Source organism: Hemicordylus capensis, chromosome 4 (assembly GCF_027244095.1).
Source record: "Hemicordylus capensis ecotype Gifberg chromosome 4, rHemCap1.1.pri, whole genome shotgun sequence".
NCBI classification, from domain to species: Eukaryota; Metazoa; Chordata; class Lepidosauria; order Squamata; family Cordylidae; genus Hemicordylus; species Hemicordylus capensis.
In genome coordinates, this window is record NC_069660.1 from 167,256,773 (window position 1) to 167,272,154 (window position 15,382).

General features: G+C 49.1%; 1 protein-coding gene across 15 annotated transcripts in view; it reads left to right on the forward strand.

The window, feature by feature from the left end:
- Window positions 1-15,382, forward strand: part of MARCHF8 (membrane associated ring-CH-type finger 8) — a 129,166-nt gene that overhangs the window by 51,125 nt on the left and 62,659 nt on the right. The gene's annotated exons all lie outside the window — the stretch shown is intronic.

A 15,382-nucleotide genomic window follows, 5' to 3' on the forward strand; every position in this document is an offset into this window, starting at 1 on the left:
TTAATCAACAGAGCAGCAGCCATATCCCTCCCCACGGACAGGAGGGAAAAGATGTGCAGCCAGATCCGACCACCCTTGGGTTGGTCACAGGTGGAGGTCTTGACACTGGCTCAGCTTCTGTGGTCCATAATGGCATAGAACGCCTGCCAGGGGCAAGGGGGCATGCACACCTGGCAGTGAGCACCGCTGCCATTCCAGACATTTTCACAACTGCTTGTTTGGGAGGGCCTTCTGCTGCTGCAGGCGCAGCAGTTCGACCTCTGGGGGCCCTCCCCAGCGGTGACAAGAGGAAACTTCCTGAGGGAACCTAACAGGATCACTGACACGACCTACACCAGCCTGACCGGCTGGGGGGTACATTGCAAGGAGCTTCAGTGCAGGACCTCTGGTCCCCTCAGGAGGCCCTACACAACATCAGTTGGCTAGAACTAAGAGTCATCAGGTTGGCTCTAGCCCACTTCTCAGTCCGCTTACAGGGGCGGCATGTATTGATGAGAACCAACTACATGACCGCCAGGGCCCATGCGTATCCAAGGGCGGACCAAATCCATCCTGATGAAGGCGACCAATGCCCCTTTTTTCCAGTGGGCAGAAGGTCACCTAGCTTTGATCGGGGCAGTGCATCCAACGTCCAGGCAGACTGGCTCAGCTGCCAGGCAGTGGACCAGTTGGAGTGGGCTCTCCATCCCAAGGTGTGCGTTCACATACAGCAATGCCTGGGGATCCCCAGGTGGATCCATTGTGACCCTGTTTGCGATCTTTTGTGTCCCACAAACAGCAGGTGTAGTGGTTAGAGTGCTGGACTAGAGCTAGGACTGGGGAGACCCGAGTTCGAATCCCCGTTCAGCCATGATACTTGCTGGACAACTCTGGGCCAGTCATTCTCTCAGCCTAACCTACTTCACAGGTTGGCTGTGAAGAGAAACTTGGGTATGTAGTGCACCGCTCTGGGCTTCTTGAAGAGCCAGCGTGGTGTAGTGCTTAGAGTGCTGGACTAGGCCCGGGGAGACCCGAGTTCAAATCCCCATTCAGCCATGAAACGAGCTGGGAGACGCTGGGCCAGTCACTTCTCTCTCAGCCTAACCTACTTCACAGGGTTGTTGTGAGGAGAAATGCAAGTATGTAGTACACCGCTCTGGGCTCCTTGGAGGAAGAGTGGGATATAAATGAGGTGGAAGTAGTAGTAGTAGTAGTAGTAGTAGTAGTAATAAATGGGAGATAAAATGTTAATAATGATAATGATAGTAATAATGATGATGATAATAATAAAATTAATAAACAAGCTTTTCCACTTCTTCACGAGGTGCCGCCACCACCTCGCGGAGGGCATGGACGCACTCGACTCTCCTTAGTCGCAGGGTCTCCTGGATGACCTCACCTCGGTAGGTCGTCATCCAAGGCTGATGGCACAACTCTGACAGAGAAAGGCACAGGTAATCTAGGGGCCCCAATCTAAGGCGACCATGGTTTGCCAGACTGGTACCCCTCTCTGTCGCGGCCTCAATGCCTCTACTGCAGCGGCCGGACCTTCTTACCCAAGGGCTGTTGCTTCAGCCAGACTGGGCATGGCTCCACTACATGCCTGGAGTTAACTGCACGCTGTTAGTGAAAAGAGGGCTATTCCAGGACGGTGCAAGACACAATCTGGGCCACTAGGCGCCAAAGCACCAATAGGAATTACCAGATGACTTAATAATAATAATAATAATAATAATTCGATTTCTATACCGCCCTTCCAAAAATGGCTCAGGGCAGTTTACAAAGAGAAATAACAAATAAGATGGCTCCCTGTCCCCAAAGGCTCACATTCTAAAAAGAAACATAAGACACACACCAGCAACAGTCACTGGAAGTACTGTGCTGGGGGTGGATAGGGCAAGTTACTCTCCCCCTGCTAAATAAAGAGAATCACCATGGTAAAAGGTGCCTCTTTGCCCTGTTAGACTTGGGCCATCTTCCTCAGAAAGGCCGCCTTAGATGGGCTAGGCATTTAAAATAAAATAAAATTGAGGTGTGCTTGGCCAAAGTCCCCCAAGATCCGACCTTCCCTTCTTACAGGCAGGCCTGGATCAGGGCCTGAGACCCATTACTCTGAAACAACAGACCTCAGTCTTAGCTTCGGTCCGGAGCCTGAGGGGAGCAGAGAGTATTCAACTCCACCCCCACCTCCCTTGTTTTTTCGAGGAGCTACCAATAGCGCTCTTCCACTGATTCATCGCCTTTCTTCATGGAACTTCAATAAGGTCCTGAATGCCCTCATATGGGCCCCTTTTGAACCGATTTCGTCTATCCTGCTATAGTAGCTATCCGACAAGGTCCTCCCCTAGTGATGATCACTCTGGCACAGAGAGTATCGGAATTGGGGGGTGCTCTCGGTTCGAAGGGAGCTCTGTGTCTTCCAGCCAGACGTGGTGGTCCTTAAGACGTAGGGTCATTTGACCCTACCTTGGTCAAAATAAAGAATTAAATATATTAACAAACTCAGTCTTCCAAGCCCATACATTCCCTTGTACGCAGTTGGCATTCCCTGAAGGGTTGCAGGGCCTGACGCACCTACATTCAGAGGACAAAGGACCTAAGGCAGTCCGAGGCCCTCCGCGTTCCCCTCCAAATGACTTCACAGGGCTCTAAGGCGCCTAAGGTGACCTTAGCTCGTTGGCTGAGGGCACGCATCACCACAGCCTACCAAGCCTCATCAACCCAGCTTCCATGGGGCATCATAGCACACTCTACCACAGGGCAGCCAGCTCGGCGGCTTTCACAGCACAGGCGCCGCTAGGGGAAATATGCCGGGCATCCACATGGCCCGCCATTTCTCCCTTTCTCAAGCACTACGAAATTGGGGGATGGGTGCTCCAGCAAGTGGTACAGAACTGATCCACTCCCCCCCCCCCCCCCATGGTAACTTATAACTGCTCTGGTAAGTCCCTTTGTGAGCCGTGACCTCCTGCTTCGAGGGAGAAAGAAACATTGGACCTACCGTGAAGGGTTCTTTCTCCTCTGAAGTAGGAGGTCACGCGGCCCACCCGTGGATCAGGGACTCGTGTGGTGTCAGGCCACGCCTCTCTGTGCCAACCTTCAGGACTAATTGTTTTGATGCTAATCTTGGAACAACCTCTGTTTCTACCTTGATTAATATCTCAGGGCTTCCGTCCTCTGTCCTACTCCCTTCGCGTGCTAACCTCTAGTTCCACAACACTGTGGAGTTCCGCAGCCAAATCATCAAAACTGTGGAGTTCTGCAGCCAAATCATGAAATGCGACAGTCGGAACTGGGGAATCACACCTGAGCATGCTGAGAGAAGGGGGATGGACTTCAGCTACTTGAAAAACACCTGAGATTTCCTGTCTATCGGGAGCAAGGAGTGGAAGTTAACCCTTTGTGAGCTGTGACCTCCTACTTCAGAGGAGAAAGAACCCTTTACGGTAGGTCCAATGTTTCTTTTACAGGTAAAAGTGCAGAGATTCTCATACAGAGGTAGCATAGGCAACTGTGTCTGAGGATCTGTGAATTGGGGTATTAAGCACTGGTATTGGTGGAATACAAAATATCTGATCCCCTCCTTAAACACACAGAGGGAGTTATTGCAAGATCAAAGCAGCATATCAGGAGATGATTGGGGTGGGGGGTGTCCTTTCTTTTTCCAAAAAATCTCACATTTTTCTCCATTTCTGGATATGTACAAACTTGTTTGCAGGTCGCCCTGTTTCACTGCCCCCTCAACTTATTTTATTAATTTATTCAATTTCTATACCACCCTTCCAAAAATGGCTCAGGGCAGTTTACACAGAGAAATAATAAGATGGATTGTTTAAAAGGAACAAGTCAGGGTGCTGCAAGGAATTGCAAATGGAGGGCTAAGTGATTAGGAAATAGCACATGGCTGATCTTGCCAAGGACTCCTAGCTTTCCAGTACATTGGAGCCCTTAACTTCTAGCATGCTGGGCTGGACTTGACTTCAGAAGGGTGGAATCAGAATCATCCATTAGGTGCTTAACCTTCAACTCTAATCCCATTCCCTTTCCCTTCCAGAATCCCAGGATAAATAATTTGGAATTCAATCTCTTGGAGGGAAATTAGTACTCTCAGTCCTCCTAAAGCTTTGGGAGGGGGATGGGGGGGATTCTTTTTAATTCATTAAGCAGCATTTTTTGTAGACCCTGAGCAGGGCCAGATTAAGGGCAACTGAAGCCCTAAGCACAGCCCAACAATGGTGCCCCCTCTGCTCCATCCATTGCTTAACTGACAAGACATTAAGACTGTAGCAAATTATTTACTTATAGCTTAATATTTATTTAAATTTTTAAAAGTTTTCTTCTAGATTTGTTTAAGCTAAAACAAAACAGTTCCACTGCCTATGATTTCTTATAAATAGCTGCAACAGAAGGAATGATTGAGAAAAATATTTCATCTTCAAGGTCAGACATTGTAACACATGACCATCTTTTATGTGAAGTTATATCAGTATTTTGTACTGCTCTTTACAGTGATCTTTTGCAAATCAATGACTTTTTACTTCAGATACATAGTTTAGTAGTTTCTAGAAACTTTAGTCGCTCACTGAGCCAAAGAAAATGTTTTTTTAACAATGCAGAGTAAAGTCGAATACGGCAGATAAAAACAATTACAAAAAACCGACTAAAGTTGAGTGTGAAATGCAAGGTGGCAAAAGAAATGCAAAGGTGACAATAAGGGAGGTGAAAAGGGAGTTTGAGGAACATTTAGCTAAAAGTATCAAGGGGAATAATAAAAATTTCTTTAAATACATCAGAAGCAGGAAACCTGCCAGGGAGACAGTTGAACCATTAGACAATGAGGGAGTGAAAGAGATTATTAAGGAGGATATAGAGGTTGCAGAGAAGCTCAATGAGTTCTTTGTATCTGTCTTCACGGCAGAGGATACTGAGCATATAAGAGTCCTCAAAGAACTCAAATGTGAAATTGCGGACTCCTTGCTAAAATATTTAACTTATCCCAGCAATCAGGCTCTGTACCGGAGGACTGGAAAGTAGCAAATGTAACATCGATTTTCAAAAAGGGATCCAGAGGCAATCTGGGAAATTACAGGCCAGTTAGCTTAATGTCTGTTCCAGGCAAATTGATGAAAAGCATCCTCAAGGATAAAATTGTTAAGCACAAAGAAGAACAGGCCCTGCTAGGAGTGAACCAGCATGGCTTCTGCAAAGGTAAATCTTGCCTCACAAACCTTTTGGACTTCTTTGAGAGTGTCAACAAGTGGTGTGGATCAAGGTGATCCAGTTGACATAGTATACCTGGACTTACAAAAAGATTTCGACAAAGTTCCTCATCAAAGACTCCTGAGGAAATGTAGCAGTCATGGGATAAGGGGACAAGTACATGTGTGGATTGCAAACTGGTTAAAAGACAGGAAACAGGGTAGGGATAAATTGAGAGTTTTCACAATGGAGGGAAGTAAGAAGTGGGGTCCCCCAGGGATCTGTACTGGGACGGGTGCTTTTTAACTTATTCATAAATGATCTAGAAGCAGGGGTAAGCAGCGATGTGGCCAAATTTGCAGATGATGCCAAACTCTTTCGGGTATTGAAATCCAAAATAGATTGTGAGGAGCTCCAAAAGGATCTCTCCAGACTGGGGGAGTGGGTGACAAAATGGCAAATGCACTTCAGTGTTGGCAAGTGTAAAGTGATGTGCATTGGGACAAAAAAACCCAACTTCAAGTATATCCTGATGGGATCCGAGCTGTCGGTGACGGACCAGGAGAGGGATCTTGGGGTTGTGGTGGACAGCTCGTTGAAAGTGTCGACTCAATGTGCGGTAGCTGTGAAAAAGGCCAATTCCATGCTAGGGATCATTAGGAAGGGGTTTGAAAATAAAACAGCTAATATTATAATGCCCTTATACAAAACTACAGTGTGGACACACCTGGAGTACTGCGTACAATTCTGGTCACCAGATCTAAAAAAGGATATTGTAGAACTGGAAAAGGTGCAGAAGGGGGCAACCAAGATGATCAGGGGCCTAGAGCACCTTTCTTATGAGGCTAGGCTACAACACCTGGGGCTTTTTAGTTTAGAAAAAAGACAACTGCGAGGAGACATGATAGAGGTCTATAAAATCATGCATGGTGTGGAGAAAGTGGATAGAGAGAAATTCTTCTCACATAACACTAGAACCAGGGGTCGTCCCATGAAATTGATTGCCAGGAAATCTAGGACCAACAAACGAAAGTACTTTTTCACACAAAGCATAAACAACTTGTGGAATTCTCTGCCACAAGATGTGGTGACAGCCAGCAGCCTGGATGGCTTTAAGAGGGGCTCGGATGACTTCCTGGAGGAGAGGTCTATCATTGGCTACTAGTCGGAGGGCTACACGCCACCTCCAGCCTCAAAGGCAGGATGCCTCTGAGTACCAGTTGCGGGGGAGTCACAGCAGGAGAGAGGGCATGCCCTCAACGCCTGCCTATGGCTTCCAGCAGCAGCTGGTGGGCTGCTGTACAAAACAGGATGCTGGACTAGATGTGTCTTGGGCCTGATCCAGAAGGGCTGTTCTTATGTTCAGTGAAAGAGTTAAGGGCATGATAGCTGGGGGAAGACTCTGTGGTGCCCCCCTTCCCTTGATGCCCTAAGCACGTGCTTGTTTTGCCTTATAGTTTATCCAGGGCTGACCCTGAGCAATGGCAGGCAGGAGTGGCTGTGCCCCTCCAACACCAAAAAAGAATAAAATAGAAAAACATGGTGGCTAATTTTTTTTAACATGGTCTGCATTCAAGTGTAATGGCAAACTGCAGTTAAAGGTGGCTGAGTTTCAGTTAGAAACTCCAGATCGCTCCTCAGTTGCCCAGCAAACTCCTGTTGCAGGAGAGGGTAGCCCCTCCCTGCTGCTCAGCCTGCTCCCTCATCCCAGCCAGCTCCAGGGCTACCTGTAGGCAAAGAGTCACCGTGTCGGCATCCCTGCCACAACTGGGCACAATCTAGTAGGGGTGTGCCAACCGCGATTGTGCATTTTCAGAGTGCTCTGCCTACCCTCGCCAGGAAAAAGGCATTGAAAGCCCTTTAAATGTCCTGTGGTGCCAGCATTGCTTCTGCCAACCATGGCACCGCCACCCCCCAAGTAGCCCCACACCACACAAGCATGAATTCGCCAGTGGTTTGAGGGCTGGAGGGGGGTTAGAATTCTGCTTTCACTGTGGGAGGGGAGGGGAAATTCCCATTTGCTAGAATAGGATATGCAGATGGGGGAGGGCAAAGGATGCTGGGGGTTTCTGTCCCACAATAACGTGGGGAAATGTTGCAAGGGGTGGGCCTGGCAAAGCAGTCCAAGAAGACGCAAGCGAGTTTGCTTTGTCCGGGAGCTTGCTGCTGGGTGCGCTGGCAGTCTCATGGACTGGCAGTCTACTGGGATGTAGACTGATCTTGCACATAGAAGGGCAAATCCTAATCCGCTTTAATGCGGATTAAAGGATTACCAATTCTCTTTGTTAAAAAAATTAAAATGATTCTCCACTACCTCCCTCTCACCTAATCCCTCTAAAGCCTTGCACCTACCCTGGAGGAGATCCTGACATCCCTGACTGCGTGTGTGGCTGTGGAGTGTGCCAATGGGACTGTGCATTTACATAAACTAAAACAAACCTGGGTCCACTCTGTCTGTGCACTTTATGCAGATAAGTGGGTGCAGGGAATCCCAGGAGAGGGCATTTTCCTCTTCTCCCCCTGCCCTGAGGCTGTGGGGTTGACTGCAGGGGCCGCAGGCAATGGCACACCTGCGCACAGTTGCAAACAGCCAGGCAGGGGTATCGTTTCCGTGGCACCTTGGCCGCCATCCCCAGGATCAGGAAAGCAGTCTCAGGGATACCCCTGCCCACCGCTTTCCAACACAGAGCAGCACAGCTTTACTTAAAGCACCCATGGCCCTTGTGAGCAGGAGTAGTCCATGTGGGCTATCACATAGGAGGAATCACTCCAAAAACTGGAACGATTCTTATCCCACTGGCCCTGACATGAATAAGCAAGGGGAAGTGGCTGGGCCCCACTTCCTCACCCTTTCTTTGCGTTAAAAAAAATGTACAGATTCCTCTTAAACCTCCCCACCCTCTTCCCTTGTGCAGACTTTCATTTACTCAAAGGCCATCTAGACTCTCACTTGTCCTTGCCTGGGTAGGTGTGTTGAGGGGAAGCAGGAGTTGATACAAGACAGAACTTTAAACCCATTCAAAACTCCCAGGTCCTGGTCTGTCCATGTGCTGTAAGCAGATATCCTGCTGCAAAGATTCCCAGGAGAGGAGAGTCCCAGGAGAGGAGAGTCCCCAGCCATCATGGGACAGCAGGGGTTTGTGCCCCCCTACCTGGCACACTCATGATCAAGGCTGGTCACCAGAGTCTGTCTTGGTTCAACTAAGATCCTTCTTCAAGGATCCAGCCACTGACTCACTGGCCAGGCATGAGTGGGCTGTTTGCCAGGGTATAACCGCTTGCGTGGGCAGTGTAGGCATGGGGCTCAGGCGTAGACCTTTAAACCTGTTCAAAGCTCCGAGGCTGGATCTGACATGGCGCCGTATGCAGCTCTCCTAGCCCATGGATTTCCAGGAGAGAAGAGCCCTTGTTCTTTGATGTGGTCTCTGTGCTTTACACGAATGGGCTTTGTGCCTGCGCAGAGACCACATCAGAGCTTCCAAGCTAGAGTTCTAACTTTTGGCAGTAACCCTCCCCCCTTGGTATATAGGCGGCTGCGCAGGCTTCGCTCTCCAGTCTTTCTTCGTCCGTGATCGAAGACACATCACTGAGCTGCTCCTTGCTAGATCTTTTGCAAGTACTGCCTTACTACCTCCCTTTCCCCCCTCTTTTGGTTCAGTACTCCCCTTCGTTAGCGTTTTTATTTCTTCCCCGGTAAACCACCCCACCACTGTTCCTCTAGTTTTGTTTCCGTCCTGTTGTGGCCTTCAGACCCGGTGTGCTTTGGATCCTTTGCCTCCGTTTTCTCCAATACCTTCTTCGACCTATGGCAAAAACTACAAACTTTAAGCAGTGTGCTCGCTGCAAATCCAAAATCCTTTCGACTAACGGCCACAAACTTTGCCTTTTTTGCCTGGGTGAATCCCATAAGGTTGGCTCTTGTCTGCATTGTGCGGCCTTTACCAAACAGGTGCACAAAAATGAAGCCTCTCAACTTCGTTTTTGGCTTTGGGAACAAGCGTTCAAGACTACGGGCTTGGACAAACTGTCTACTATGTCTCGGATGTTCTGCCTCTCCTCACCCTTCTGTACCTGCTTGACTTTGGCTTCAATCCCTAAACCGCCTTTGGGACCGACAGCTTTACCCCCTCCGCCTCCACCCCAAACTATATCTCTTCTACCTCCACGGGTTCCACCCAGAAACTCACCTGTACAGGCAGCTACAGCCACCATTGCCCCCGGCTCCAGATCCAGCCGCTTCAACCTCCGGTTTCGACCGACTCATCGGATTTGTCCTTGGATGAGGGCCCAGATAGAGGGCCCTCTATCTGATAGGATATCATTGGGCTCTTCTCCCTCCTCCTTTATTGTTGGACCCTAGGCCCAATTCCCCATCGGAAGATTTCAGAATCTATACAGACTTTGTCTCTCGTATGGCAGCTTCCTTGGGAGCCCAACTTTCCCAGGGGGATAAATCTGAACCTGACCCCCTATTCTAACTAATCGAAGATGATGCCCATCCATTGGTATCACTCCCATTAAACCCATCTATTCTCAAGGTGGCCAAGACCTCTTGGACCAAGCCTTCCTCTCTTCCACAAACATCTAAGCGGCTTGACTCCTTTTACAAGGTTCACGCCTTGACGGATCAGGATGACTCCTTCCTGAAGCAACATCCGTCTACAGACTCAATTGTTGTTGAATCTTCCTCTCTAAATTCAGGGGATATTCCTCCTCCACCCCACCCGACAAGGAAGGGAAGAAATTAGATGCATTTGGAAGGTGTTTATACTCCATTGCTTCTTTATTGACAAGAATTACAAATTACCAGGCATACTATGCCAAATACCAATCCCTTCTTTGGGACCATATTGCCCTCTTTTTAGGACATCTCCCTGAAGAGCAGGAGGGCCCTGCCAAAGTTTTTTCTCTGTGAAGCCACACAGGTCTCCAAGCAGGAACTCCATGCAATTTGCCACTCCACGGAAGGGGCCGCTAAAGTGATGGTGACTTCTGTCGCACTCCGTCGTCATGCTTGGCTCAGGTCTTCCAGCCTCACGCCCGATGCTAGATCCAGAGTGGAAGATCTCCCCTTTGATGGTTCCTCTCTATTCGAAGAGAAAACAGATGACACTCTTCAAAAAGTGCAGAAACTTTGTAACACAGCCCGCTCCATGGGTTTTCAGCACTCCACAACCATTATAAACCGCAAAAATGGCAACAACAACCGTATTCTTCTAAACAGCAATACTATCAACCTCAGGACAAGTCCTTTCATTCCAACAGATACCAGCCTTACAGGAAGCGCTCACACTTCACCGGATCCAAGATACAGCAGCAATCCAAAAGATCGCAGCCCCCAGCCAAAAGACAATGACTTGCACCCTCCTCCCTGCTGGGGCACCAGACTCTCCCCTTTCATTCCCACATGGGAGAATATCACCACGGACTCCTGGGCTCTGACCATTGTGAGGGTTGGCTATGCTATAGAATTTGCATCCACACACACCCCATACAGCCCTCCATTACCCACTCCGCCTACCCCGGCTCTCCTGATGGAAGTCAACTCTCTACTTTCAAAATCTGCAATAGAACTGGTTCACAATCCACAGTCCCCGGGTTTCCACTCCCATTACTTCAATGTGCCCAAGCCAGACGGCTCCCTTCGTCCCATCCTGGATCTCCAGGAACTCAACTCCTACATCACCTACCGCAGGTTCTGTACGGTCACTGTTCCCACTATCATCTCCCTCCTACACAAGAACCAGTGGTTCGTCTCCATAGACCTCAAGGATGCATACTATCACATCACCATCAGACCCCAGTACCGTCGTTTCCTCCGCTTTCAAAAAGCAGACAACACTTACCAATTTTGTGCCCTCCCCTTCGGACTGGCATCCACACCCTGGTTGTTCACCAAATACATGGCCCCGGTGGTGGCAGCCCTACAACAACAAAACATTCAATTTTTCTGTACCTCGACGATTGGCTCCTGGTGGCCCACAACCTGCAATCTCTACTCAGGGACCTCCACACGGTCATCAACCTCCTCTCCAACCTGGGCCTCCAGGTGAACTACGAAAAGTCAAAGCTCACCCCTTCCAGAACGATAGAATTTCCGGGAATCCTCTTCGACTCCATTCAGTCCCAAATCTTCCTGCTGCAGCGCAGAACTCAAGCCATCTTGGACTTGTCATCCCACCATCTCTGCCATCCAAGCCAGTCAGCGCGAACAATTCAATGCCTATTAGGACACATGGCTTCCACAACCTACATCCTCCCTCATGCCCGGCTACAGGCCAGGACTCTTCAACACTGGTTCCTGTCAGTGTTCTCTCCACACGAGGACTCCCTCACCACCACCCTAATGATCCCGCCTCAGGTGCTACACTCCCTTCTATGGTGGGCGGACCCGGTCAACCTCACCGTCAGCTCCCCCTTCCACCCTCCGTGCCCCGCCCTCCTACTCACCACGGATGTGTCCATGGTTGGGGTGCTCATGCCAACAATCACAATATCCATTGCATCTGGACCTCGACCAAAGCTGCCCACCACATCAATTACCTCGAACTGTTAGCCATATTCAAGGCCTTAAGAGCCTTCCTGCTCCTGATGCAGGGCTCCCACATCCTCGTTCAGACAAACAATACTACCGCCAAAGCTTACCTGAACAGACAGGGCGGCACTTCCTCCAACTCCCTCCTGTTCCTGTCCATGGAACTATGGCTCCGGTGCATTCATCACAGCATCACACCCCTGGCATTCCATATACAGGGACAAGACAACATCACGGCGGACAGGCTAAGCAGGACTCGAAACAACATCACACGAATGGCAACTACATCCCCCCACGCTCCACTCTCTCTTCCGCCACTGGTTCCTCCCAGAAATAAACCTCTTCGCATCAGAGGCAAATGCGCAATGCCACCAGTATTGCTCCAGGTCCAGGATCAGATTCAATTCCCTGGGGGACGCATTTGCCCTACCTTGGACGGAACGCCTAGTCTACGCCTTTCCTACAATTCCTCTACTTCCCCGAGTCCTTCAGAAGATCTCCCAGGACCACCCGCATTGCATACTCATTTCCCCATGGTGGCCCAGGAGGCCCTGGTTTCCCCAACTCCTTCGTCTATCCAACCATCAGTACCACCACTTCCCGCACATCCCTCACCTCCTCTCCCTGCAGAACGGTTGCCTTCTCCATCCAGACCTACAGCACCTCCACCTCACAGCTTGGCACATAGTCCCAACCTCCCGGCGGACCTGCTACGAATAGTCCAGGCCTCGCGTAAACCCTCCACTGTCTTTTCCTACTCCCACAAGTGGGCCCGTTTTCAGAACTTTCTAAAGGACAGGGAGAGTCCCATACACTCTGTTTCTGTAGAACATGTTTGTTCATATTTGCTATCCCTCAAGGAGGCCGGACTCAAGGTCCCTTCCTTGCGGGTTCACCTCGCAGCCATAGTGGCTAACACTCCATACCATCGTGGTTCCAACACCCTACTGTCAAGCGTTTCCTTAAAGGACTCACTCACCTTTATCCGGACCCGCCAGTCATGGGACCTGACCTTGGTGCTCTCTTCACTCATGTACCCTCCCTTCAAACCCATGGCTACGATTTCTCTCGACCTTCTTTCCTGTAAAGTAGCCTTCCTCACAGCTATCACCTCGGCCAGGCGGGTCAGTGAACTTGGGGCACTAAGAGTTGGCCCTCCATACTTAATTTTCCACATGGAAAAAGCCATCCTTAGGCCGGACATTGCCTTCCTTCCGAAGGTGGTCACCTCGTTTCACTGCTCCCAACCGATCTCCTTACCTGCATTCTTCGCCGAGCCGTTGACTGAGGCTGAACAACGTCTCCACACTCTGGACATTCGTAGGGCACTCACCTTCTACGTCAACCACACCTCCGCCCTTCAAACCTCCAATTCTCTCTTCATACTCCACTCTGGACCTAACAGAGGCAAGCAGGCCTCTGCACAAACCATATCCAGATGGGTGGTCCGCACCATCTCCCTAGCATACCAGATTTCCAAAAAGCCTCTCCTGCTCTCTATCAAGGCACATTCAACGAGAGCGGTTGTGGCGTCTACTGCCTTTGACAGGTCTATTCTGTTGGATGTCTTCTGCCAGGCGGCTACGTGGGCATCAAATCACTCATTCATACAACACTATGCCCTGGATGTCCAAGCAAAAAAAGACACGGCGTTTTGCAGGGTGGTGCTACAATCTATCTTCGCCTGATCCTGCCTCCAGGTGAGCATGGCACAGGTGCAGCTTGCTATGCGTCCATTCGTGTAAAGCACAGAGACCACGTCGAAGAACGACAGGTTGCTTACCTGTAACTTGGGTTCTTCTAGTGGTCATCTGTGCTCTTACACACACACCCATCGTCTCCTCTTCTCATGTCTTTTCTGCTAGTCTCTTTCAGATTGCGGACTCAGAAGACTGGAGAGGGAACCCTGCGCAGCCGCCTATATACCGAGAGGGTGGGGTTACCGCCAAAAGTTAGAACTCTAGCTTGGAGGCTCCGATGTGGTCTCTGTGCAGGCGCAAAGCCCATTCATGTAAGAGCACAGATGACCACTAGAAGAACCCAAGTTACAGGTAAGCAACCTGTCATTTCCAGCTGGCTGGGGACAGTGGGTTTGCCCTTTGGGGCCACAGGCAGTGGCATGCATCCCCACACGGGCATGTGGGCTGTCAGGGTGCAGAGTTTGACAACGGCTTGGCAGCAGTCACCGGGACAGCACGCTCCCAAGTGCCGTCCCTATAACACTTCTGCACAGAGCATCCTCCCTCGCTCCCCTTTGTCTGCCATTTTTGTGAGAGAGCATTCTTTGGGGTGATGGACTAGGTCTCCAGTGTGATGATATCCAAGATAAGACATCACAGGTAGCCCTTCCTATGAGCAAGACTTAGGGAGAAAATCTCCCCATGAGGGGAAGGGACTGCCCACCCTTTCCCCAACATATATATACAAAATGTAGAACTTTGCTGCTAATCTATATCAGGTGGTATAGAAATATGACAAATAATCAAGGCTATTCCCTCACCTAGAGCCATCTAATGGCTCAGCAAGGAAATGCTTGACTAAAAAGCAGAAGCTTGCCAGTTCGAATCCCTGCTGCTACTATATCGGGCAGCAGTGATATAGGAAGATGCTGAAAGGCATCATCTCATACTGCGCAGGAGGAGGCAATGGTAAACCCCTTCTGTAATCTACCAAAAGAAAACCACAGGGTTCTTTGGGCGCCAGGAGTAAAAATCAACTTGATGGTACACTTTATTCCCTCGCCTCCGGGGAGGTGGTGATGCAGGGGGCCCAAAGCTGAACAGACCTGCAAGGACAGTATCTGTCAGGTTGTAAGGACCCAGTAATCAGTATTTTAATCAGTATTTTAATCAGTAATCAGTATTTTAAATGAGCACATCTCCTGGGTTCCTACTGCCCATTAGCTATTTTGTGATGTATGTAAATGTTTGGTAAACTTTAGTATATGGTGGTGTTTTTTATTTATCTGGATCTACATTCTATAGATGTATCAAAGATGGAAATAAAGCATAAAACCCCCATATCTATGTGAATTAATTACAGTCTATTTGACAATGTCCATTGGCTTCCTTGATTTGAAAATATATAGGATTTGACAACATAATTCACTCCTACATGCCATATTAGAACATGACTGCAGTTTTCAGAAATTGTTATGGAAGGTGATGATAGTTGGGAGTGAATTGGTGGTAACCAAGTGTTTTGTAATGAAAGAAAGTGTACTGGACTGCTTGGTGCTCTAATTTTGAACAGTTCCACAGGGGAGAAGTTAATCCTTGATCTAAATTGTATTTCTGCAGCTACTACTAGCCCTGCTGGGCGGGTGGGCAGGGGAGAGAGAATGCAAGGTACTGTACAGAAATTTGTATCTCCTCACCACCCATCCCATAGGCCTTACCATACTTTCAGTGGTGAGCAAAACTGCATGAGAAGGAAAGGTTGAAAAAACAAATTACCCTCCCCTAGAAGACTGTTTTTATCAACTTTGGAACTCTCAGCAACTACCTGAAAGCTTAAAAAAAAAAAAAAAAGGAAATCCAAACATCTCCTGACCAATGTTCCCTCTAAGAGGGATTTCCAGATGTGGTTGACTACAACTCCCAGCATCCTCAACTGCAGTAGCCTTTGCTTGAGGACTGTGGGAGTTGTATAGATGTTGTAGTCATCAAC